The sequence below is a fragment of the Pseudophryne corroboree genome, chromosome 3 (assembly GCF_028390025.1).
Source record: "Pseudophryne corroboree isolate aPseCor3 chromosome 3, aPseCor3.hap2, whole genome shotgun sequence".
Classification (NCBI taxonomy): Eukaryota; Metazoa; Chordata; class Amphibia; order Anura; family Myobatrachidae; genus Pseudophryne; species Pseudophryne corroboree.
The window spans coordinates 19,885,347-19,912,853 of NC_086446.1; the positions used below are offsets into that span (position 1 = coordinate 19,885,347).

A 27,507-nucleotide genomic window follows, 5' to 3' on the forward strand; every position below is an offset into this window, starting at 1 on the left:
ACATACAATCAGGAGAGTGGGCTTTACATTCAGAGGTCTTTCAAGATCTAGAGGACAGGTGGGGTAGTCCAGAAGTGGCATCACTCCACAACCACAAACTACCAATATACGGGTCGAGGACCAGGGATCCCTCAGCCACCCTTGTAGACGCTCTGGCAGTATGGGGTACAGGTTGAGTATCCCATATCCAAATATTCCGAAATACGGAATATTCCGAAATACGGAATTTTTTGAGTGAGAGTGAGATAGTGAAACCTTTGTTTTCTGAAGGCTTAATGTACACAAACTTTGTTTAATACACAAAGTTATTAAAAATATTGTATTAAATGACCTTCAGGCTGTGTGTATAAGGTGTATATGTAACATAAATACATTCTGTGCTTAGATTTGGGTCCCATCACTATGATATCTCATTATGGAATGCAATTATTCCAAAATACGGAAAAATCCGATATCCAAAATACTTCTGGTCCCAAGCATTTTGGATAAGGGAGACTCAACCTGTATTACTATTTTTATATGGTCACTAGTTCTCCTCTTCTAATATGAGTGTTCCATTCTTCCTTCTCATCTATCCTGCTCCTGCCTTGGGCTTGTTACTAAACTGACTGTCCTGGGTCTGGGGAGGAGTTATAGGCAAGGAGGACCCAATGCATTCAAGCAGCATAAAGCTTTAACTACTTGGTGCCTAGTTTATTCCAAACCACCTGAACACCCATGGTATTCCTGTGGAGCCTATGGACCTTGAAGAAATAGAGTTAACCATGGTAAGTCTACCATAACTCTTATTGTGTATTAGGGTAAGGATCAGACTACTATTAAGGTAGAAGATATAGAGGGAAAAGAAGAGACGTATGTGACGGATATGAAGGCAGAAGATATAGAGGGAGAAGAAGAGACGTATGTGACTGATATGAAGGCAGAAGATACAGAGGGAGAAGAAGAGACGTATGTGACTGATGTGAAGGCAGAAGATATAGAGGGAGAAGAAGAGACGTATGTGAGGGGTGATCAGCAGTGTAAGGAGGAGGAAATCCCTACAGATATCAGCACAGGTGAGTAATAATCACTTATCTTATCCTTCCTCAGTCACTACAGCACACTCTTATCCTACACTCTCCTCTTTTGGTACAAACTAATAAGTATCTGCCAATCAGGCATGGTGTGTCTGTGACAGTTACTTTTCTTTTGTCCTATGTGAGTGGTATTTATGGCCTGTCATACACACAGATATTAGAGAACAAATGGCCTAAACATGAATCTCTTTTCTCTGACGTCCTAGTGGATGCTGGGGACTCCGTAAGGACCATGGGGAATAGCGGCTCCGCAGGAGACTGGGCACATCTAAGAAAGATTTACGACTACCTGGTGTGCACTGGCTCCTCCCCCTATAACCCTCCTCCAGACCTCAGTTAGAATCCTGTGCCCGGCTCGGGCTGGATGCACACTAGGGGCTCTCCTGAGCTCCTAGAAAGAAAGTATATTTTAGGTTTTTTATTTTACAGTGAGACCTGCTGGCAACAGGCTCACTGCACCGAGGGACTAAGGGGAGAAGAAGCGAACCTACCTAACTGTGGGTAGTTTGGGCTTCTTAGGCTACTGGACACCATTAGCTCCAGAGGAATCGAACGCATGGAACCGTCCATTGATGTTCGGTCCCGGAGCAGCGCCGCCGGCCCCCTTACAGAGCCAGAAGCAAGAAGAGTCCGGAAAATCGGCGGCTGAAGACATCAGTCTTCTCCAAGGTAGCGCACAGCACTGCAGCTGTGCGCCATTGCTCCTCATACACACTTCACACTGCGGTCACTGAGGGTGCAGGGCGCTGGGGGGGGGGGGGCGCCCTGAGCAGCAATTTATACACCTTGGCTGGCAAAAATATCACAATATATAGCCCCAGAGGCTATATATGTGATAATTACCCCTGCCAGAATACAGAAAATAGCGGGAGAAAAGTCAGCCGAAAAGGGGGCGGAGCTATCTCCTTCAGCATACTGGCGCCATTTCTCCCTCACAGCTCCGCTGGAAGGAAGCTCCCTGGCTCTCCCCTGCAGACTACGCTACAGAAAGGGTAAAAAAGAGAGGGGTGGCACAAATTTAGGCGCAATATAAGTGTACAGCAGCTATAAGGGGATATAATTTAGTTAATCCTTGTGTTATATAGCGCTCTGGTGTGTGCTGGCATACTCTCCCTCTGTCTCCCCAAAGGGCTTTGTGGGGTCCTGTCTTCTATCAGAGCATTCCCTGTGTGTGTGCGGTGTGTCGGTACGGCTGTGTCGACATGTTTGATGAGGAGGCTGATGTGGAGGAGGAGCAGGTGCCTATACATGTGTTGTCACCCCCTGCGGGGCAGACACCTGAGTGGATGGACTTGTGGAAGGAATTACGTGAAAGAGTCGACTCCTTACATAAAAAATTTGACGACATGCCAAATGTGGGACAGCCGGCTTCTCAGCTCGTGCCTGCCCAGGCGTCTCAAAGGTCATCTGGGGCTTTAAAGCGCCCGCTACCTCAGATGGCAGACACAGATGTCGACACGGATACTGATACCAGTGTCGACGACAATGACGCAAATGTAATGTCCACTAGGGCCACTCGTTATATGATTGAGGCAATGAAAAATGTTTTACACATTTCTGATGTAACCCCAGGTACCACAAAAAAGGGTATTATGTTTGGGGAGAAAAAACTTCCAGTAGTTTTTCCCCCTTCTGAAGAATTAAATGATGTGTATGAGGTAGCATGGGCTTCCCCGATAGAAAATTGGTGATTTCAAAAAGATTACTAATGGCGTACCCTTTCCCGCCAGAGGATAGGTCACGTTGGGAAACACCACCTAGGGTGGATAAAGCGCTCACACGTTTGTCAAAAAAGGTGGCACTACCGTCTCCGGATACGGCCGCCCTAAAGGAGCCTGCTGATAGAAAGCAGGAGGCTATACTGAAGTCTGTATATACACACACAGGTATTATACTGAGACCAGCTATTGCTTCAGCCTGGATGTGCAGTGCTGCAGCGGCGTGGTCGGAATCCCTGTCAGAAAACATTGACACCCTAGACTGGGACACTATATTGCTTAACATAGAGCATATTAAAGACGCGGTCTTTTACATAAGAGATGCACAGAGGGATATTTGCCGGCTGGCATCTCAAATCAGTGCGCTGTCCATTTCTGCCAGAAGAGGGTTATGGACCCGGCAGTGGACAGGAGATGCAGATTCTAAAAGGCACATGGAAGTTTTGCCTTACAAGGGTGAGGAGTTGTTTGGGGATGGTCTTTCGGACCTAGTGTCCACAGCAACGGCTGGGAAGTCGGCTTTCTTACCACATGTCCCCTCACAACCAAAGAAAGCACCGTATTATCAGGTGCAGTCCTTTCGTCCCCAAAAGAACAGGCGAGGTAGAGGTTCAAGTGGTTTCTCAGGGGTACAAGCTGGAATTCGAGACATTACCCCCCCCCCCCCCCCCCGCCGTTTCCTCAAATCTGCCTTACCAACGACTCCCTCAGACAGGGAGGCTGTATTAGAGGCAATTCACAAGCTGTATTCCCAGCAGGTGATAGTCAAAGTGCCCCTACTTCAACAGGGACGGGGTTACTATTCCACAATGTTTGTGGTACCGAAACCGGACGGTTCGGTGAGACCCATTTTAAATTTAAAATCCTTGAACACATATCTAAAAAAATTCAGGTTCAAGATGGAATCTCTCAGGGCGGTTATTGCAAGCCTGGAAGAGGGGGATTACATGGTATCTCTAGACATCAAGGATGCTTACCTACATGTCCCCATTTACCATCCTCACCAGGAGTACCTCAGATTTGTGGTACAGGATTGTCATTACCAATTCCAGACGTTGCCGTTCGGCCTGTCCACGGCACCGAGGGTATTTACCAAGGTAATGGCCGAAATGATGATACTCCTTCGAAAAAAGGGAGTTTTAATTATCCCATACTTGGACGATCTCCTGATAAAAGCGAGATCCAGAGAGCAGTTGTTAGTGGGTGTAGCACTATCTCAGGAGGTGCTACACCAGCATGGTTGGATTCTGAATATTCCAAAGTCACAGCTGGTTCCTGCGACACGCCTACTGTTCCTGGGACTGATTCTGGACACAGTCCAGAAAAAAAAAGTGTTTCTCCCAGAGGAAAAAGCCAAGGAGCTGTCATCTCTGGTCAGAGGCCTCCTAAAACCGAAACAGGTGTCGGTGCATCACTGCACACGAGTCCTGGGAAAGATGGTAGCTTCCTACGAGGCGATCCCATTCGGCAGGTTCCATGCCAGAATTTTTCAGTAGGACCTCTTGGACCAATGGTCCGGATCGCATCTTCAAATGCATTGGCTGATAACCCTGTCTCCATGGACCAGGGTGTCTCTCTTGTGGTGGCTGCAGAGTGCTCATCTCGTGGAGGGCCGCAGATTCGGCATACAGGACTGGGTCCTGGTGACCACGGATGCCAGCCTTCGAGGCTGGGGGGCAGTAACGTTGGGAAGAAACTTCCAAGGACTTTGGACAAGTCACAAAACTTCCCTACACATAAATGTTCTGGAATTGAGGGCCATTTACAATGCCCTGAGTCAGGCAAAGGCAAAGGCCCTGCTTCAAAACCAACCGGTTCTGATCCAGTCAGACAACATCACGGCGGTCGCCCATGTAAACCGACAGGGCGGCACAAGAAGCAGGGCGGCGATGGCAGAAGCCACAAGGATTCTCCGATGGGCGGAAAATCACGTGTTAGCCTTGTCAGCGGTGTTCATTCCGGGAGTGGACAACTGGGAAGCGGACTTCCTCAGCAGACACGACCTCCACCCGGGAGAGTGGGGACTTCATCCAGAAGTTTTCCAACAGATAATAAACCATTGGGAAAAACCACAGGTGGACATGATGGCGTCCCGCCTAAACAAAAAACTAGAAAAATATTGCGCCAGGTCAAGGGACCCTCAGGTTATAGCGGTGGACACTCTAGTGACACCTCTTCCTCTCATAGCCAAGGTACTGAGGATAATAAGTAAAAGAGGAGTAAGAACTTTACTCATTGTTCCGGATTGGCCAAGAAGGTCTTGGTACCCGGAACTTCAAGAGTTAATCTCAGAGGACCCATTGCCTCTGCCGCTCAGACAGGACCTGCTGCAGCAGGGGCTCTGTCTGTTCCAAGACTTACCGCGGCTGCGTTTGACGGCATGGCGGTTGAACGGCGGATCCTAAAGGAAAAGGGCATTCCGGAGGAAGTCATTCCTACGCTGATTAAAGCCAGGAAAGATGTAACCGCAAAACATTATCACCGCATATGGCGAAAATATGTTGCTTGGTGTGAGGCCAAAAAGGCCCCAACAGAGGAATTTCAACTGGGTCGATTTCTACACTTCCTACAGACAGGAGTGACTATGGGCCTGAAATTAGGCTCCATTAAGGTACAGATCTCGGCTCTGTCGATTTTCTTCCAGAAAGAACTAGCTTCGCTACCTGAAGTTCAGACATTTGTAAAAGGAGTGCTGCATATTCAGCCCCCTTTTGTGCCTCCAGTGGCACCTTGGGATCTCAACGTGGTGTTGAGTTTCCTAAAATCACATTGGTTTGAACCACTAAAAACCGTGGATCTAAAATATCTCACGTGGAAAGTGGTCATGTTATTGGCCTTGGCCTTGGCTTCGGCCAGGCGTGTATCAGAATTGGCGGCTTTGTCATCTAAAAGCCCTTATTTGATTCTCCATATGGATAGGGCAGAATTGAGGACTCGCCCTCAGTTTCTCCCTAAGGTGGTGTCCGCTTTTCACTTGAACCAACCTATTGTAGTGCCTGTGGCTACTAGGAGGATTCCAAGGTACTGGACGTAGTCAGGGCCCTGAAAATTTATGTTTCCAGGACGGCTGGAGTCAGGAAAACTGACTCGCTATTTATCCTGTATGCACCCAACAAGATGGGTGCTCCTGCTTCTAAGCAGACTATTGCTCGCTGGATTTGTAGCACAATTCAGCTGGCGCATTCCGCGGCTGGACTGCCGCATCCTAAATCTGTAAGGGCCCATTCCACAAGGAAGGTGGGCTCATCTTGGGTGGCTGCCCGAGGGGTCTCGGCTTTGCAACTTTGCCGAGCTGCTACTTGGTCAGGGGCAAACACGTTTGCAAAATTCTACAAATTTGATACCCTGGCTGAGGAGGACCTGGAGTTCTCTCATTCGGTGCTGCAGAGTCATCCGCACTCTCCCGCCCGTTTGGGAGCTTTGGTATAATCCCCATGGTCCTTACGGAGTCCCCAGCATCCACTAGGACGTCAGAGAAAATAAGATTTTACTCACCGGTAAATCTATTTCTCGTAGTCCGTAGTGGATGCTGGGCGCCCGTCCCAAGTGCGGTTTGTCTGCATTACTTGTATATAGTTATTGTTAACTAAAAGGGTTATTGTTGAGCCATCTGTTGAGAGGCTCTGTTTTGTTCATACTGTTGACTTGGTATAATATCACAAGTTGTACGGTGTGATTGGTGTGGCTGGTATGAGTCTTACCCGGGATTCAAAATCCTTCCCTATTGTGTCAGCTCTTCCGGGCACAGTATCCTAACTGAGGTCTGGAGAAGGGTCATAGGGGGAGGAGCCAGTGCACACCAGGTAGTCCTAAATCTTTCTTAGATGTGCCCAGTCTCCTGCGGAGCCGATATTCCCCATGGTCCTTACGGAGTCCCCAGCATCCACTACGGACTACGAGAAATAGATTTACCGGTGAGTAAAATCTTATTATTCCTGGGTAGAAACGTGTTAAATACTAGAGATGAGCGGGTTCGGTTCCTCGGAAGCCGAACCCGCCCGAACTTAAGTTTTTTTTACACGGGTCCCAGCGACTCGGATCTTCCCGCCTTGCTCGGTTAAACCGAGCGCGCCCGAACGTCATCATCACGCTGTCGGATTCTCGCGAGGCTCGGATTCTATCGCGAGACTCGGATTCTATATAAGGAGCCGCGCGTCGCCGCCATTTTCACACGTGCATTGAGATTCATAGGGAGAGGACGTGGCTGGCGTCCTCTCCGTTTATAGAGATTCGAGAAGAGAGTGAGACAGTAGAGCGAGACACAGTAGTAATTTTGGGGAGCATTAGGAGGAGTACTACTACTACTAGTACTTGCTGAAGTGATAGTGTGACTGTATTATCTGACTTGTGGGGGAGACACTGACAGTGGGGAGCAGTTAGAGTCTGAGAGCAGGACTCAGGACTCAGGAGTACATATAACGTACAGTGCACACTTTTGCTGCCAGAGTGCCACACTGCCATTGTTTGTGACCACACTGACCACCAGTATAATATATATTGTGATTGTCTGCTTAGGAGTACTACTTGCAAGTTGCTGATAGTGTGACCAGTGACCTGACCACCAGTTTAATAATCACCACCAGTTTAATATATATAATTGTATATAATATATATATATAATATTGTATACCACCTACCCGTGTTTTTTTTCTTTTTTTCTTTCTTCTTTATACATACTACTATAGTAGCTTACTGTAGCAGTCTGCGGTGCTGCTGAGCTGACAGTGTCCAGCAGGTCCGTCATCAGTCATTACATAATAAATATATATACCTGTCCGGCTGCAGTACTAGTGATATTATATATATATATATATATATATATATATATATATATATATATATATATATATTGATTTCATCTCATTATCATCCAGTCTATATTATCAGCAGACACAGTACGTTAGTCCACGGCTGTAGCTATCTCTGTGTCGGCACTCGGCAGTCCATCCATAATTGTATACCACCTACCCGTGGTTTTTTTTTTTTTTCTTCTTTATACATACTACTATAGTAGCTTACTGTAGCAGTCTGCGGTGCTGCTGAGCTGACAGTGTCCAGCAGGTCCGTCATCAGTCATTACATAATAAATATATATACCTGTCCGGCTGCAGTACTAGTGATATTATATATATATATATATATATATACATATATATATATATATATATATATATATATATATATATATTGATTTCATCTCATTATCATCCAGTCTATATTATCAGCAGACACAGTACGTTAGTCCACGGCTGTAGCTACCTCTGTGTCGGCACTCGGCAGTCCATCCATAATTGTATACCACCTACCCGTGGTTTTTTTTTTTTCTTTCTTCTTTATACATACTACTATAGTAGCTTACTGTAGCAGTCTGCGGTGCTGCTGAGCTGACAGTGTCCAGCAGGTCCGTCATCAGTCATTACATAATAAATATATATACCTGTCCGGCTGCAGTACTAGTGATATTATATATACATATATGTTGATTTCATCTCATTATCATCCAGTCTATATTATCAGCAGACACAGTACGTTAGTCCACGGCTGTAGCTACCTCTGTGTCGGCACTCGGCAGTCCATCCATAATTGTATACCACCTACCCGTGTTTTTTTTTTTTTCTTTCTTCTTTATACATACTACTATAGTAGCTTACTGTAGCAGTCTGCGGTGCTGCTGAGCTGACAGTGTCCAGCAGGTCCGTCATCAGTCATTACATAATAAATATATATACCTGTCCGGCTGCAGTACTAGTGATATTATATATATATATATATATATTGATTTCATCTCATTATCATCCAGTCTATATTATCAGCAGACACAGTACGTTAGTCCACGGCTGTAGCTACCTCTGTGTCGGCACTCGGCAGTCCATCCATAATTGTATACCACCTACCCGTGGGGTTTTTTTTCTTTCTTCTTTATACATACTACTATAGTAGCTTACTGTAGCAGTCTGCGGTGCTGCTGAGCTGACAGTGTCCAGCAGGTCCGTCATCAGTCATTACATAATAAATATATATACCTGTCCGGCTGCAGTACTAGTGATATTATATATACATATATATTGATTTCATCTCATTATCATCCAGTCTATATTAGCAGCAGACACAGTACGTTAGTCCACGGCTGTAGCTACCTCTGTGTCGGCAGTCGATCGTCCATCCATAAGTATACTAGTATCCATCCATCTCCATTGTTTACCTGAGGTGCCTTTTAGTTGTGCCTATTAAAATATGGAGAACAAAAATGTTGAGGTGCCAAAATTAGGGAAAGATCAAGATCCACTTCCACCTCGTGCTGAAGCTGCTGCCACTAGTCATGGCCGAGACGATGAAATGCCAGCAACGTCGTCTGCCAAGGCCGATGCCCAATGTCATAGTACAGAGCATGTAAAATCCAAAACACCAAATATCAGTAAAAAAAGGACTCCAAAACCTAAAATAAAATTGTCGGAGGAGAAGCGTAAACTTGCCAATATGCCATTTACCACACGGAGTGGCAAGGAACGGCTGAGGCTCTGGCCTATGTTCATGGCTAGTGGTTCAGCTTCACATGAGGATGGAAGCACTCAGCCTCTCGCTAGAAAAATTAAAAGACTCAAGCTGGCAAAAGCAGTAGCACCGCAAAGAACTGTGCGTTCTTCGAAATCCCAAATCCACAAGGAGAGTCCGACTCCAATTGTGTCGGTTGCGATGCCTGACCTTCCCAACACTGGACGTGAAGAGCATGCGCCTTCCACCATTTGCACGCCCCCTGCAAGTGCTGGAAGGAGCACCCGCAGTCCAGTTCCTGATAGTCAGATTGAAGATGTCAGTGTTGAAGTACACCAGGATGAGGAGGATATGGGTGTTGCTGGCGCTGGGGAGGAAATTGACCAGGAGGATTCTGATGGTGAGGTGGTTTGTTTAAGTCAGGCACCCGGGGAGACACCTGTTGTCCGTGGGAGGAATATGGCCATTGACATGCCTGGTGAAAATACCAAAAAAATCATCTCTTCGGTGTGGAAGTATTTCAACAGAAATGCGGACAACAGGTGTCAAGCCGTGTGTTGCCTTTGTCAAGCTGTAATAAGGACGTTAACCACCTCGGAACATCCTCCCTTATACGTCACCTGCAGCGCATTCATAATAAGTCAGTGACAAGTTCAAAAACTTTGGGTGACAGCGGAAGCAGTCCACTGACCAGTAAATCCCTTCCTCTTGTAACCAAGCTCACGCAAACCACCCCACCAACTCCCTCAGTGTCAATTTCCTCCTTCCCCAGGAATGCCAATAGTCCTGCAGGCCATGTCACTGGCAATTCTGACAAGTCCTCTCCTGCCTGGGATTCCTCCGATGCATCCTTGCGTGTAACGCCTACTGCTGCTGGCGCTGCTGTTGTTGCTGCTGGGAGTCGATGGTCATCCCAGAGGGGAAGTCGGAAGACCACTTGTACTACTTCCAGTAAGCAATTGACTGTCCAACAGTCCTTTGCGAGGAAGATGAAATATCACAGCAGTCATCCTGCTGCAAAGCGGATAACTGAGGCCTTGACAACTATGTTGGTGTTAGACGTGCGTCCGGTATCCGCCTTTAGTTCACAGGGAACTAGACAATTTCTTGAGGTAGTGTGCCCCCGTTACCAAATACCATCTAGGTTCCACTTCTCTAGGCAGGCGATACCGAGAATGTACACGGACGTCAGAAAAAGACTCACCAGTGTCCTAAAAAATGCAGTTGTACCCAATGTCCACTTAACCACGGACATGTGGACAAGTGGAGCAGGGCAGGGTCAGGACTATATGACTGTGACAGCCCACTGGGTAGATGTATGGACTCCCGCCGCAAGAACAGCAGCTGCGGCACCAGTAGCAGCATCTCGCAAACGCCAACTCTTTCCTAGGCAGGCTACGCTTTGTATCACCGCTTTCCAGAATACGCACACAGCTGAAAACCTCTTACGGCAACTGAGGAAGATCATCGCGGAATGGCTTACCCCAATTGGACTCTCCTGTGGATTTGTGGCATCGGACAACGCCAGCAATATTGCGTGTGCATTAAATATGGGCAAATTCCAGCACGTCCCATGTTTTGCACATACCTTGAATTTGGTGGTGCAGAATTTTTTTAAAAACGACAGGGGAGTGCAAGAGATGCTGTCGGTGGCCAGAAGAATTGCGGGACACTTTCGGCGTACAGGCACCACGTACAGAAGACTGGAGCACCACCAAAAACAACTGAACCTGCCCTGCCATCATCTGAAGCAAGAAGTGGTAACGAGGTGGAATTCAACCCTCTATATGCTTCAGAGGTTGGAGGAGCAGCAAAAGGCCATTCAAGCCTATACAATTGAGCACGATATAGGAGGTGGAATGCACCTGTCTCAAGCGCAGTGGAGAATGATTTCAACATTGTGCAAGGTTCTGATGCCCTTTGAACTTGCCACATGTGAAGTCAGTTCAGACACTGCCAGCCTGAGTCAGGTCATTCCCCTCATCAGGCTTTTGCAGAAGAAGCTGGAGACATTGAAGGAGGAGCTAACACGGAGCGATTCCGCTAGGCATGTGGGACTTGTGGATGGAGCCCTTAATTCGCTTAACAAGGATTCACGGGTGGTCAATCTGTTGAAATCAGAGCACTACATTTTGGCCACCGTGCTCGATCCTAGATTTAAAGCCTACCTTGGATCTCTCTTTCCAGCAGACACAAGTCTGCTTGGGTTCAAAGACCTGCTGTTGAGAAAATTGTCAAGTTAAGCGGAACGCGACCTGTCAACATCTCCTCCTTCACATTCTCCCGCAACTGGGGGTGCGAGGAAAAGGCTCAGAATTCCGAGCCCACCCGCTGGCGGTGATGCAGGGCAGTCTGGAGCGACTGCTGATGCTGACATCTGGTCCGGACTGAAGGACCTGACAACGATTACGGACATGTCGTCTACTGTCACTGCATATGATTCTCTCACCATTGAAAGAATGGTGGAGGATTATATGAGTGACCGCATCCAAGTAGGCACGTCACACAGTCCGTACTTATACTGGCAGGAAAAAGAGGCAATTTGGAGGCCCTTGCACAAACTGGCTTTATTCTACCTAAGTTGCCCTCCCACAAGTGTGTACTCCGAAAGAGTGTTTAGTGCCGCCGCTCACCTTGTCAGCAATCGGCGTACGAGGTTACATCCAGAAAATGTGGAGAAGATGATGTTCATTAAAATGAATTATAATCAATTTCTCCGTGGAGACATTGACCAGCAGCAATTGCCTCCACAAAGTACACAGGGAGCTGAGATGGTGGATTCCAGTGGGGACGAATTGATAATCTGTGAGGAGGGGGATGTACACGGTGATATATCGGAGGATGATGATGAGGTGGACATCTTGCCTCTGTAGAGCCAGTTTGTGCAAGGAGAGATTAATTGCTTCTTTTTTGGTGGGGGTCCAAACCAACCCGTCATTTCAGTCACAGTCGTGTGGCAGACCCTGTCACTGAAATGATGGGTTGGTTAAAGTGTGCATGTCCTGTTTATACAACATAAGGGTGGGTGGGAGGGCCCAAGGACAATTCCATCTTGCACCTCTTTTTTCTTTAATTTTTCTTTGCGTCATGTGCTGTTTGGGGAGTGTTTTTTGGAAGGGCCATCCTGCGTGACACTGCAGTGCCACTCCTAGATGGGCCCGGTGTTTGTGTCGGCCACTAGGGTCGCTTATCTTACTCACACAGCTACCTCATTGCGCCTCTTTTTTTCTTTGCGTCATGTGCTGTTTGGGGAGGGTTTTTTGGAAGGGCCATCCTGCGTGACACTGCAGTGCCACTCCTAGATGGGCCCGGTGTTTGTGTCGGCCACTAGGGTCGCTTATCTTACTCACACAGCTACCTCATTGCGCCTCTTTTTTTCTTTGCGTCATGTGCTGTTTGGGGAGTGTTTTTTGGAAGGGCCATCCTGCGTGACACTGCAGTGCCACTCCTAGATGGGCCAGGTGTTTGTGTCGGCCACTAGGGTCGCTTATCTTACACAGCTACCTCATTGCGCCTCTTTTTTTCTTTGCGTCATGTGCTGTTTGGGGAGTATTTTTTGGAAGGGCCATCCTGCGTGACACTGCAGTGACACTCCTAGATGGGCCAGGTGTTTGTGTCGGCCACTAGGGTCGCTTAGCTTAGTCATCCAGCGACCTCGGTGCAAATTTTAGGACTAAAAATAATATTGTGAGGTGTGAGGTATTCAGAATAGACTGAAAATGAGTGGAAATTATGGTTTTTGAGGTTAATAATACTTTGGGATCAAAATGACCCCCAAATTCTATGATTTAAGCTGTTTTTTAGTGTTTTTTGAAAAAAACACCCGAATCCAAAACACACCCGAATCCGACAAAAAAAATTCGGTGAGGTTTTGCCAAAACACGGCCGCGGAACCGAACCCAAAACCAAAACACAAAACCCGAAAAATTTCAAGTGCACATCTCTATTAAATACCCCTTTAGTGGATCCTGAAAAAGTGTATTTACCTCCACTGCATATTAAACTAGGACTGATGAAACGATCTGTAAAAGTTATTGATAAAAACTACTGCATTTATTTATATGAAATCTGGTATCCGTCTTTAGGTCGACACTCATTAGGTCGACTACTATTGGCCGACATGCATTAGGTCGACGTGGCAAAGGTCGACACATGAAAGATCGACATGAGGTGTTTTTTTGTTGTTGTTGTTTTTTTTTCACTTTATAATACTTTCCGATCCATATGGACTACGATTGGGAATAGTAACCTGTGGAGCGAGGCACCTTGTCCGAAGTTTGCTCGCCATGCGAGGGGACACTGTGCACTAATTGGGATTCCCGGTCACTTTACGAAGAAAACGACACCCAATTTAAAAAAAACAACTTATGTCGACCTTGTCCAAGTTGGCCTAATGACGCGTCGACCTATTTCAGGTGTTGACCTAGTCACTGTTACCAATAGTGGTCGATCTAATGACTGTTGACCTAGTTACCGTTGACCCAACGATCCACACTCATGAAATCTACATTTCCTAAAGTAAGTGCTTCAGAACTGAGAGGAGGAATTGTTATAGGGACGCAAATAAGATCTGTGATGGATGATGAACATTGGCCCTCATTCCGAGTTATTCGCTCGTTATTTTTCATCGCATCGGAGCGATTAGTCGCAAACTGTGTATGCGAAATGTTCGCAGTGCGGCTGCGCCAAGTAAATTTGCACAAAAGTTTGGTATTTTACGTACGGCCTAACAAAGTTTTTTAATCGTTCTGCTGATCGGAGTGTGATTGACAGGAAGTGGGTGTTTCTGGGCGGAAACTGGCCGTTTTATGGGAGTGTGCGGAAAAACGCAGGCGTTTCAGGGAAAAGCGTGGGAGTGGCTGGAGAAACGGAGGCGTGTCTGGACGAACGCTGAGTGTGTTTGAGACGTCCAAGCAGGAACGAAAAGGACTGAACTGATCGCAGTGGCAGAGTAAGTCTGGAGCTACTCAGAAACTGCTAAGAAATTTCTATTCGCAATTCTGCTAATCTTTTGTTTGCAATTCTGCTAAGCTAAGATTCACTCCCAGTAGGCGGCGGCTTAGCATGTGCATTTCTGCAAAAAGTACCTAGCGAGCCAACAACTCGGAATGAGGGCCCTTGTCAGGAACTGTTCCATACCCTTGGAAATCATAAAGCAGAAAACTTTTGTGATCTGGCGAGTGATCTAGTGACGTCATACAAAGCTATGGGATGCAACGTATCTTTAAAACTTCACTCCATGGACTCACACCTAGACTTTATCCCAGAACATCGGTATCCGGATGATTGGTCAACACAACATATGGCCTACATGAGTTTTTTTGAGTTTTCATGTTTTTCTAACTTTTTCATACTTTACCATCCACGTGGACTACATTTGAGAATTGTAACCTGTGCCGGGTGCAGCGTGCCGTACGAGGGGACAGTGGTACACCAATTGGGGTTCCATGTGCTGGAAGCTAAAATTTAACACAAAAAAAAACATGAAAAACTCGTGTTGACCTTTTCATGTGTCGTCCTTTTTCACATGTGGTGTCGACATTTTGACTGTTGACCATTTATACCATAACCCAGAAAATCTTGGGACTGTCAGTGGTGAGCATGGTGAGTGTTTACATTAGCTGATTTCTATGATGGAAAAGAGGCACCAAGGCAATTGGAGTTCCAGTATGCTGGCTGACTATTGCTGGAGCATAGACATCCCAAAGGCAAAATATGCCCGAAAATCATCACCATCTACTGCTTTTTAGGTCAGCCAGAATGAGGTGTATATTTATCACTGACCCAGTGTAGCTTACAATCTATATTCACGCTAGGGTTAGGTTTGTTGGGAACCAATTAACCTACAAGTATATTTTTGGATTGTGGGGGGAAACCGGAGTACCCAGAGGAAACCCACGTAAGCACGGCGAGAATATACAAACTCCACACTGTTAGGGCCCTGGTCTGGTGGGAATTGAACCGATGACCTCAGTGTTGTGAGGCAGTAATGCTATCCATTACACCATCCGTGCTGCCCACACCACATGTGACGCTGGCCATTATCTTCCTTCGGTAATATTATGTGACTGACGACTGATTTCCTCTTGCATCCAATCTGTGGGGGACAGCAGAAGTGACTGTGGGTAGAGGTGTTGATTCAGGAGTATAGGCATTCAAAGGTTAAGTGTAAAGCTCCACCCCCTCTAATTCCTCCCACCTCCACCAGACCTCTAGCCTGATGACTAATTAAATGAGGGAACATTAATATCAGGAATCTAGAGTTGGACACAGATCTCAAAGGAGTAACGGGCACACACAGTCATATAACAACGTGATATATGAGAAATTGTGTCATCATATATAAAAAAAAGACAACGTAGCAGACATCTTTCTTCTTTCTTTATTATCATTTTCACATACTTTCATTTCGAGCACCATTAGTCAATCTGTATAATTGATTTTAACCTCTGTATTTCACTGCTGCCTAGACGTCCGTCAAGACTGCAATTTTAATACAATTATTAAAAGTGATGTTTTAATATGTGTGCATCTTACCGATACAACCCCTTTTATCTTTTTACTCTCTCAAAACTTATCCAGGCGCTAATATATATTTTATACAATTTGTTTATAACAGATCATCTATCAGAAAATAAACCAAGCCGCAATCTAGTCCAGCTGTGTCTGTGTGCGCACAGCTATAATTAGTAACAGCTGAAATCACCTGCACTAAAAAATGGACATAGAATTCAATGGTGACTACGGGGGTCATTCCGACCTGAACGCTCGCTGCAGTTTATCGCAGCGATCGGGTCGGAATTGCGCCGGCGCATGCAGGGCGGCCAAAGGCCGTCGTTCAGTAGCGATCACCTCTTTCTGATTGACAGGCAGAGGCGGGAGGGGGCTGGACGGAAGGGGCACTGGATGGATAGTTGGGGGGGGGGTGGGCCGCGCCGGCTGCGCTGGCAGGGAGTTACTCCACACATACAAAAGCATCACCGCTGTGCAATGCTTTTGAACTTGTGCAGGGGGAGGGGCGTCCCCCCACATGTCAGGGAAGATGATCGGTGCTGTGCTAAATTCAACTCACAATGACCCCCATTGTGCGCTAATGGATTCCAGGTGCATAAATGACTGACCACACACTGTGGCAATTAATGTACATATATATCTCTCTATATCATGCATTAAAAACTTTTTATGAACAAACCTTTAATATCACTTAAAACAACTCGATGAACGGCATCCAGTGCTACAATATAAAAATATTAGTCACGTGACTGTTATCGTGTCTGTATTAGACACAGCATATGTATGAAGTCCTCATTTAAATAATTGTGTCCTCAAAGTTTAAACTTTGTATCACATTGGACTACAACTATGATACAATCAGTTGTGTCTCCACTCGTGGTAAGCTCACCTGCCTCCGCTCTCTGCATGTAACTGTAATCTCTGGTGTAGAAACCGTTACCTTCCAGCGGGAGAGTCCGGTGAGCAGCCGTGCTTGTATGCCACTCCACTGCTGTCCGGGATAGGCGCGTCTCCCGGCGATGTGCACCAGCCGCCGGAGATCTCTCCTGTGCTGGGCCGCGTCCGACCCCTGCACTCTTGGCCAGCTCTCAGCTCCAATTCCGGATGGCTACTTCACGATAGGCGCCTCTAGCTTGTGGCGTCCCAGTGCTGGCCGTGAATGCAGGAGGGCTGAAAATGGATGTCAACGTGCAGGCAGATGTCCGCAGTGGGTGCAGGTGCTTCTTGGGGATGTAGGGTAATTTCTCTGACGTCCTAGTGGATGCTGGGAACTCCGTAAGGACCATGGGGAATAGCGGCTCCGCAGGAGACTGGGCACAAAAGTAAAGCTTTAGGACTACCTGGTGTGCACTGGCTCCTCCCCCTATGACCCTCCTCCAAGCCTCAGTTAGATTTTTGTGCCCGACCGAGCAGGGTGCAATCTAGGGGGCTCTCCTGAGCTTCTTAGAAAAAGTTAGTTTTAGGTTTTTTATTTTCAGTGAGACCTGCTGGCAACAGGCTCACTGCATCGAGGGACTAAGGGGAGAAGAAGCGAACCTGCCTGCTTGCAGCCAGCTTGGGCTTCTTAGGCTACTGGACACCATTAGCTCCAGAGGGACCGAACACAGGCCCAGCCTCGGAGTCCGGTCCCAGAGCCGCGCCGCCGGCCCCCTTACAGAGCCAGAAGCAAGAAGAGGTCCGGAAAATCGTCGGCAGAAGACAGCAGTCTTCACCAAGGTAGCGCACAGCACTGCAGCTATGCGCCATTGCTCCTTAGGCACACTTCACACTCCGGTCACTGAGGGTGCAGGGCGCTAGGGGGGGCGCCCTGAGCAGCAATATAAACACCTTGGCTGGCGAAAATACACCACATATAACCCCCAGGGCTATATGGATGTATTTTAACCCCTGCCAGAATACAGCAAAAAGCGGGAGAAAAGTCAGCCGAGAAGGGGGCGGAGCCTATCTCCTCAGCACACTGGCGCCATTTTCCATCACAGCTCCGCTGGAAGGATGTCTCCCTGACTCTCCCCTGCAGTCCTGCACTACAGAAAAGGGTAAAAAAGAGAGGGGGGGCACTAATTTGGCGCAGTTTGATAATATCAGCAGCTATAAGGGGAAAACACATTATATAGTGGTATCCCTGTGTATATATAGCGCTCTGGTGTGTGCTGGCATACTCTCCCTCTGTCTCCCCAAAGGGCTAGTGGAGTCCTGTCCTCTATCAGAGCATTCCCTGTGTGTGTGCGGTGTGTCGGTACGATTGTGTCGACATGTTTGAGGAGGAAAATGATGTGGAGGCGGAGCAATTGCCTGTAATAGAGATGTCACCCCCTAGGGAGTCGACACCTGAGTGGATGGGCTTATGGAAGGAATTACGTGACAGTGTCAGTTCTTTACAAAAGACAGTTGACGACATGAGACAGCCGGCTACTCAGCTTGTGCCTGTCCAGGCGTCTCAAAGGCCATCAGGGGCTCTAAAACGCCCGTTACCTCAGATGGCAGACACAGATGCCGACACAGATACTGACTCCAGTGTCGACGATGAAGAGACGAATGTGACTTCCAGTAGGGCCACACGTTACATGATTGAGGCAATGAAAAATGTTTTACATATTTCTGATAATACAAGTACCACTAAAAAGGGTATTATGTTTGGTGAGAAAAAACTGCCTGTAGTTTTTCCTGCATCTGAGGAATTAAATGAAGTGTGTGATGAAGCGTGGGTTTCCCCTGATAAAAAACTGATAATTCCTAAAAGGTTATTGGCATCATACCCTTTCCCGCCAGAGGATAGGGCACGTTGGGAAACACCCCCTAGAGTGGATAAAGCGCTCACACGCTTGTCTAAACAGGTGGCACTACCCTCTCCTGAGACGGCCGCCCTTAAGGAACCTGCTGACAGAAAGCAGGAGAATATCCTAAAATGTATATACACTCACACGGGAGTTATACTGCGACCAGCAATCGCCTCAGCCTGTATGTGCAGTACTGGGGTGGCTTGGTCGGATTCCCTGACGGACAATATTGATACCCTAGACAGGGACAGTATATTACTGACTATAGAGCATTTAAAAGATGCATTTCTATATATGCGTGATGCACAGAGGGATATCTGCCGACTGGCATTAAGAGTAAGTGCGCTGTCCATTTCTGCCAGAAGAGGGTTATGGACACGACAGTGGTCAGGGGATGCGGATTCCAAAAGGCATATGGAAGTATTGCCTTATAAAGGGGAGGAGTTATTTGGGGTAGGTCTATCAGACCTGGTAGCCACGGCAACTGCTGGGAAATCCACATTTTTACCCCATGTAGCCTCTCAACATAAGAAGACGCCGTATTATCAGGCGCAGTCCTTTTGGCCCCATAAGGGCAAGCGGGCAAAAGGTTCCTCTTTTCTGCCCCGTGGCAGAGGGAGAGGGAAAAGGCTGCAGCAAACAACCAGTTCCCAGGAACAGAAGCCCTCTCCCGCCTCTGCCAAGTCCTCAGCATGACGCTGGGGCTTTACAAGCGGACTCAGGCACGGTGGGGGCCCGTCTCAAGAATTTCAGCGCGCAGTGGGCTCACTCGCAAGTGGACCCCTGGATCCTTCAGGTGGTATCTCAGGGGAACAAATTGGAATTCGAGACGTCTCCCCCTCGCCGTTTCCTAAAGTCTGCTTTACCGACGTCTCCCTCCGACAGGGAGGCGGTATTGGAAGCCATTCACAAGCTGTATTCCCAGTAGGTGATAATCAAGGTACCCCTCTTGCAACAGGGAAAGCGGTATTATTCCACGCTGTTTGTGGTACCGAAGCCGGACGGCTCGGTGAGACCGATTTTAAATCTAAAATCCTTGAACACTTACATACAGAGGTTCAAATTCAAGATGGAGTCACTCAGAGCAGTGATTGCGAACCTGGAAGAAGGGGATTATATGGTGTCTCTGGACATCAAGGATGCTTATCTCCATGTCCCAATTTACCCTTCTCACCAAGGGTACCTCAGGTTTGTGGTACAGAACTGTCACTATCAGTTTCAGACGCTGCCGTTTGGATTGTCCACGGCACCCCGGGTCTTTACCAAGGTAATGGCCGAAATGATGATACTCCTTCGAAGGAAGGGAGTTTTAGTTATCCCTTACTTGGACGATCTCCTGATAAGGGCAAGATCCAGGGAACAGTTGGAAGTCGGGGTAGCACTATCTCAGGTAGTGTTGCGGCAGCACGGTTGGATTCTCAATATTCCAAAATCGCAGCTGATCCCGACGACACGTCTTCTATTCCTAGGGATGATCCTGGACACAGTCCAGAAAAATATGTTTCTCCCGGAGGAGAAAGCCAGGGAGTTATCCGAACTAGTCAGAAACCTCCTAAAACCAGGCCAAGTGTCAGTGCATCAATGCACAAAGGTCCTGGGAAAAATAGTGGCTTCCTACGAAGCAATCCCATTCTGCAGATTCCACGCAAGAATTTTCCAGTGGGATCTGCTAGACAAATGGTCCGGGTCGCATCTTCAGATGCATCAGCGGATAACCTTGTCACCAAAGACGAGGGTGTCTCTCCTGTGGTGGTTGCAGAGTGCTCATCTTGTAGAGGGCCGCAGATTCGGCATTCAGGACTGGGTCCTGGTGACCACGGATGCCAGCCTGCGAGGCTGGGGAGCAGTCACACAGGGAAGAAATTTCCAGGGCTTGTGGTCAAGCCTGGAGACATCACTTCACATAAATATCCTGGAGCTAAGGGCCATTTACAATGCTCTAAGCCTAGCAAGACCTCTGCTTCAAGGTCAGCCGGTGTTGATCCAGTCAGACAACATCACGGCAGTCGCCCACGTAAACAGACAGGGCGGCACAAGAAGCAGGAGGGCAATGGCAGAAGCTGCAAGGATTCTTCGCTGGGCGGAAAATCATGTGATAGCACTGTCAGCAGTGTTCATTCCGGGAGTGGACAACTGGGAAGCAGACTTCCTCAGCAGGCACGACCTCCACCCGGGAGAGTGGGGACTTCATCCAGAAGTCTTCCACATGATTGTAAACTGTTGGGAAAAACCAAAGGTGGACATGATGGCGTCCCGCCTCAACAAAAAACTGGACAGGTATTGCGCCAGGTCAAGGGACCCTCAGGCTATAGCTGTGGACGCTCTGGTAACTCCATGGGTGTACCAGTCAGTGTATGTGTTCCCTCCTCTGCCTCTCATACCCAAGGTACTGAGAATTATAAGACGGAGAGGAGTAAGAACTATACTCGTGGCTCCGGATTGGCCAAGAAGGACTTGGTACCCGGAACTTCAAGAGATGCTCACAGAGGACCCGTGGCCTCTGCCTCTAAGAAGGGACCTTCTCCAGCAAGGACCCTGTCTGTTCCAAGACTTACCGCGGCTGCGTTTGATGGCATGGCGGTTGAACGCCGGATCCTGAAGGAAAAAGGCATTCCGGAGGAAGTCATCCCTACCCTGATCAAAGCCAGGAAGGATGTAACCCCAACCATTATCACCGCATTTGGCGAAAATATGTTGCGTGGTGCGAGGCCAGGAAGGCCCCAACGGAGGAATTTCAACTGGGTCGATTCCTGCATTTCTTGCAAACAGGAGTATCTATGGGCCTCAAATTGGGGTCCATTAAGGTTCAAATTTCGGCCCTGTCGATTTTCTTCCAGAAAGAACTGGCTTCAGTTCCTGAAGTTCAGACGTTTGTCAAGGGAGTGCTGCATATACAGCCTCCTTTTGTGCCTCCAGTGGCACCTTGGGATCTCAATGTAGTTTTGGGGTTCCTCAAATCACATTGGTTTGAACCACTTAAATCTGTGGATTTAAAATATCTCACATGGACAGTGGCCATGCTGTTGGCCCTGGCTTCGGCCAGGCGCGTGTCAGAATTGGCGGCTTTATCCTGCAAAAGCCCCTATCTGATTTTCCATTCGGACAGGGCGGAATTGAGGACTCGTCCTCAGTTTCTCCCTAAGGTGGTGTCAGCGTTTCACCTGAACCAACCTATTGTGGTGCCTGCAGCTACTAGGGACTTGGAGGACTCCAAGTTGCTAGATGTTGTCAGGGCCCTGAAAATATATGTTTCCAGGACGGCTGGAGTCAGAAAATCTGACTCGCTGTTTATCCTGTATGCACCCAACAAGCTGGGTGCTCCTGCTTCTAAGCAGACTATTGCTCGTTGGATTTGTAGTACAATTCAGCTTGCACATTCTGTGGCAGGCCTGCCACAGCCAAAATCTGTAAATGCCCATTCCACAAGGAAGGTGGGCTCATCTTGGGCGGCTGCCCGAGGGGTCTCGGCTTTACAACTTTGCCGAGCAGCTACTTGGTCAGGGGCAAACACGTTTGCTAAATTCTACAAATTTGATACCCTGGCTGAGGAGGACCTGGAGTTCTCTCATTCGGTGCTGCAGAGTCATCCGCACTCTCCCGCCCGTTTGGGAGCTTTGGTATAATCCCCATGGTCCTTACGGAGTTCCCAGCATCCACTAGGACGTCAGAGAAAATAAGAAATTACTTACCGATAATTCTATTTCTCGTAGTCCATAGTGGATGCTGGGCGCCCATCCCAAGTGCGGATTGTCTGCAATACTTGTACATAGTTATTGTTTACTAAATCGGGTTATTGTTGTTGTGAGCCATCTATCCAGAGGCTCCTCTGTTATCATGCTGTTAACTGGGTTCAGATCACAAGTTGTACGGTGTGATTGGTGTGGCTGGTATGAGTCTTACCCGGGATTCAAAATCCTTCCTTATTGTGTCAGCTCCTCCGGGCACAGTGTCCTAACTGAGGCTTGGAGGAGGGTCATAGGGGGAGGAGCCAGTGCACACCAGGTAGTCCTAAAGCTTTACTTTTGTGCCCAGTCTCCTGCGGAGCCGCTATTCCCCATGGTCCTTACGGAGTTCCCAGCATCCACTACGGACTACGAGAAATAGAATTATCGGTAAGTAAATTCTTATTTTTTCCTAATGCGTTTCGCACCCAAGGGTTTGTTAGTTAGACACTGCAGGAGAGGGTTTGCAGCAGTTTGGCCGCCATCCTCATTCTTACCCCATTGATGCATTGAGGTTGGCTCCTCACCCATTCCTTGGTGGGCTTCAATGGCACAGAAAGCTTCAGCGCCATCCTCTTCTGAGGGCTCTTAAAGAGGTTACAAGTCTGAGCAGCATCTGCTGGACCTGTTGAGGGGGTTTTGGGCTCCTTATACATAGATATATAGTGTATGCTGGTATTACAGACCAGTGTTTATTTGTAGGGATTACACACTGTGCTTTCCTAGTTTCTTGACCCTACTGATGAGCTTTTTGTTTGGTTCGATCTAAGTGAAACAAATACGAGATTCTAGGGTGTAATAGTGAAATGGGAACGGATTCTGATGAAATTCTTTGGAGGGAAGAGCTCTTAACTCAACTCTTTTTGCTTTCTTGGCGGGGAAGAGTTCAGTCCTTCAGAGGCATGTCCAGATACTCTCATAGGGGAGCATTCTGGGGCTATGTCTCTGCAAATGCTTGCCAGCCCGGCCCCAAGCCAGCAGAGAAGCAGACTGCATGAGGCCGACTGCTTAAGGGGCCCAATGCAATCCTCAGGTAGTAAGTGTCGGTTCATAAGGTTCCAGGATGTGTGGCTCCAATCCATTCCAGAGCTCTGGGTGAGTGACATTTTGTCCAGAGGATATTGTACATAGTAGACTTGGCAGGTCTCATGTCCAGGAGGATTTTTTTGCCACTACTCTTCCCCAGGATTCATCCAGGCAGATGGCCCTTTAGTATACGATAAATTCTCTTTTAAATTCCAGAGCTAGTTTTGCCAAGGGCTCAGGGTTTTACTCAACCTGGAGCCCCCGAGACAGGTCCTTCCATCAGATACTGAATTTAAAGTAGCTGAATCTCTATCTCTTTCTTGCAAAATTCAAGATGGTGCCTTTCCTTGGTCATCAGCACAATGGATGGTGGGTAATTTCTAGTGTCCATAGATATAAAAGATGTTTTTCTTCACATTCCCATCTGGAAAGACTATCATCAACCCCTCAACTTGGCAATAGGAGACCTGCATTTCCAGTTTGACCTTACCATTGGGCCTGTCCACAGCAGCCAGGGCTTTCTCAAAGGACATGGCTCACATGGATTCCTTCTTGAGACACAGGAGAATCACCATCATTCTTTATTTAGCGGACCTCCTGTAAAAAATGGGGTTGAGTGTCTTACTGTGCACAGACCAGAGCAGCCACTATGACCAATTTATGAGTTAACACCAAAACTCCGACAACAATCAAATATACAATGCATTGGAAACAGACGGCACTATGGAAAAAAGGAATCTCTTTAAAAATATAAATATCTTTACTCTCCTGTGAATCCAAACTTCTGGTGTCTTTTGAGTGCTTCTTCAAACATACATATGGGTGGAAAGAAAACAAACAAAAAACAGTGTAAAACTGTTAAGCTTGCAAATGTCATCTAATGTAGTGTGTGACAACAAATCAAGGTTTTTAGTAGGCATGTGCAGAGTAAAAAAAACATTAAAATTAATATATTAAAATAGGTGGATTTCATACCAAGTTAGTGGAAGTCTTTCCGCAGATGTTATAATGGATCCAATAAACGGAAAGTCTTTCCTCAAATTCAAGGTAAGTCCACCAGAAAAAAAATCAGGAATCCCCTTCAGAGGTCTTGTTGCTCCAGCATCTGCACTCTGGAAGCTGGAACCTAAATTACCCTAAATCAAATTTCCTTCCTTCACAGAGGATGGTTTTCTTGGGCCTCATGTTCAACACTCGCTGTCAGGTTTTTTTCCTTACACAGAAGATTCAGGATTTCAGTCTTTTGTGAGGAGGTCACTACTACATTTGCCTTATTGTCTGTTTTTCAGTGTATGCAACTCCTGGTGGCTTCCTTCGAGGCTGTACCATTTTACAAATGTCATGCACGTTGATCCAGGGGTGGGTCCTATCTGGACGGGCAGCTTTTTCGACTGTACCATGACATACACCAGTCACTTCTGTGATGGCTCCATACCCAAAATCTATCAATTGATCACAATAGATGTCAGTCTGATGGGTTGGGGAGCGGTCACTCCTGGACCACGTCTTCAGGGTCTTTGGTCTAACAGAGAATCCACCCTCTCCATCAACATTCTGGAGTTGAGAGCAGTAGGAACACCCTGGTCCAAGCTCAGGAGGTCTTACAGGGAAGGCCTGTTTGGATACTGTGCTGTGGTGGCCTACATAAACTGGGTGAGACATGGAGTTGTCAGTCAATGATGGAGGTGTCTCACAGTCACAGATAAAGGGGGGTGAGAGAAGGATCTGTATCAGGTGCACTACTAAATTAAAACATAACGTTTAATGTTTTATTTAAAATACAGATATAATATCTATGTAGAAAGACATACAGTATATTTATGTGTGAAGAAAAAATCGACAAAGTTTAAAAAGTAGAGTTTATATTGCTTTTATAGATGTCTCTTAAATAATTACAATACTATAATACAGACTACATTGTGCCTACTTATTTAGCGCTTACCTCCGGATCCCCGCAGAGACTCCTACTTTTAAAAGGCTGCCACCAGCACCGCAGCCTGCTGCCCCATCTCCTGGCCGGCTCTTCACTCTTCAGGGATGTATTACTGGGAGGAGGCGTGGCCATGCTGGGCCATCCCCGCCTCCTCCCAGTAATGCATCAGTGAAGAACCGGCTAGGACAGGACAGCAGGCTGCGGCGCCGGCAGCAGACTTTTTAAAGTGGGAATCTACATGGTGATCTGGGGGTAAGCACTCCCCAGCACCTGTGCTTCTTACATTTTTTTTTTTTGGGGGGGGGCATGTTGCCCCTCCCCCCATCCACCCGTTCCAATGCCCCTGCTTGAATTAGATATAGCCCTATAATGCGATTTACCGGAGACTAGGTGTGATTTCTGGAATAATATCAATAATAGAATAGTTGGTTATTTCTATCTCTTACTAATTGCGTCAGACAGGAACCAGTACACTTGGAATTATGACATATGCAGTATTGGTTCAAAAATATATTGCAATTATGATTACACACACCACTCTATCCTCTCACTTCTAGGGGGTAATTCAGAGTCGATCGTAGCAGCAAATTTGTTAGCAGTTGGGCAAATCCACGTGCAGTGCAGGTGGGGCAGATATAACATGTGCAGAGAGAGTTAGATTTGGGTGGGTTATATTGTTTCTGTTTGACACAATAATAGTGAAAGACAGGAGCATTAAATAAACCTCCTAATAGAAGAGTATATGAGTCTGATACTAAGTGAGAGACCAATACTACATATTCACTGCAAAACCTACTACAATCTGATGTGTAGACAGACTATTCCTGACACTATGGGTCTAATTCAGATCTGATCGCAGCTGCAAATTTGTCAGCAGATGGGCAAAACCATGTGCACTGCAGGTGGGGCAGATGTAACATGTGCAGAGAGAGCTAGATTTGGATGTGGTGTGTTCAAACTGAAATCTAAATTGCAGTGTAAAAAGAAAGCAGCCAGTATTTACCCTGCACAGAAACAAATCAACCCACCCAAATCTAACTCTCTCTGCACATGTTACATCTGCCCCATCTGCAGTGCACATGGTTTTGCCCATTAGCTTACAAATATGCTGCTGTGATCAGATCTGAATTACCCTCATGAGCTTTGGCTCTATAGTCAGTATATGTACACGCAATAGATTATATGGTACATACTGTATAAAGGTGTAAATGTGACTTTGTTTTTACCTATATTAATTAGGTTATCATTTACCATTTATAGTTGTATCTGATTGCCAATTAATATATAGGTAACCGTGTTTCTTCAAAAGTTCAGTAGCTGTATTTGCATATCACCAAATGCTGCACATATTCGTTAGTGACTGAGCAGTTTAATTCATGAATCTTAGAGTTTGGTGTAATAACATAGTGTATGGTTTATGGTCTGGTATCCTAAACCCGTATTTAATAATACCGGGTGTGTTTAAATAACTGTTCATATATTAATATCTGTTTAGTGAGTGGTGTACATGTGAATCTGTACCACGCGCTTCACAGTCTTTGGCTTCTTGAAGCTGCTGGTCTCGTACCTATGGATATCAACTATTAATGCATATAAAACTTGTGGTCGCTATCTAGCTGCGTTTTATTGTGTACACATATGGGTTCTGTTCACTCTTTAACATATATACATTCCGATATTATGCCTTGCTAGCATTATGTCTGTATCATATGGTGAACAGAGCGGACACTCATCTACATGTACCTACGTACGTTTCGCTATTAACTTTCTCAAGGTAACGTAATGTGTCTCACATTCTTTTGGGCAGAATGTTGGGTCCTTGCTAATTTGCCATCCACATTCCTGGAGTGGACAGCTGTGAGACAGACTTTCTCAGTTACCACGCTGTCCATCCCGAAGATTGGAAACTACACTAGGAGGCGTTTCAACTGATTGTGGATCAGTGTTGAAGGAACAATATTGAGCTCATGTCCTCCCATTTGCACAAAAAGTTTCCCTAGTACAGAGCATGCTCAAGGGATCTTTATAGATGCCATGATGGTACCTTGATCCTTCCGGCTGTGGTACCTGTTTCCACTACTGCACATGAAGCCCATGGTACTTCAGCTTATTCGATGGGAAGGTTTACCATTCATTCTTGTAGCTCCAGACTGGCCTCCTCTACAGTGGTATGCTCTCCTTCAAGGAATGCTGGCCGAGGTTCCTTGCCATCCTCTTCTCTGGCAGGACCTACTGCATCAGGGTTCATGT

The 27,507-nt window shown here is 46.8% G+C and overlaps 1 pseudogene; it reads left to right on the top strand.

Annotated features, from left to right (window-relative positions):
• Nucleotides 1–27,507, top strand: part of LOC135054538 (zinc finger protein ZFP2-like) — a 52,338-nt pseudogene that overhangs the window by 7,390 nt on the left and 17,441 nt on the right.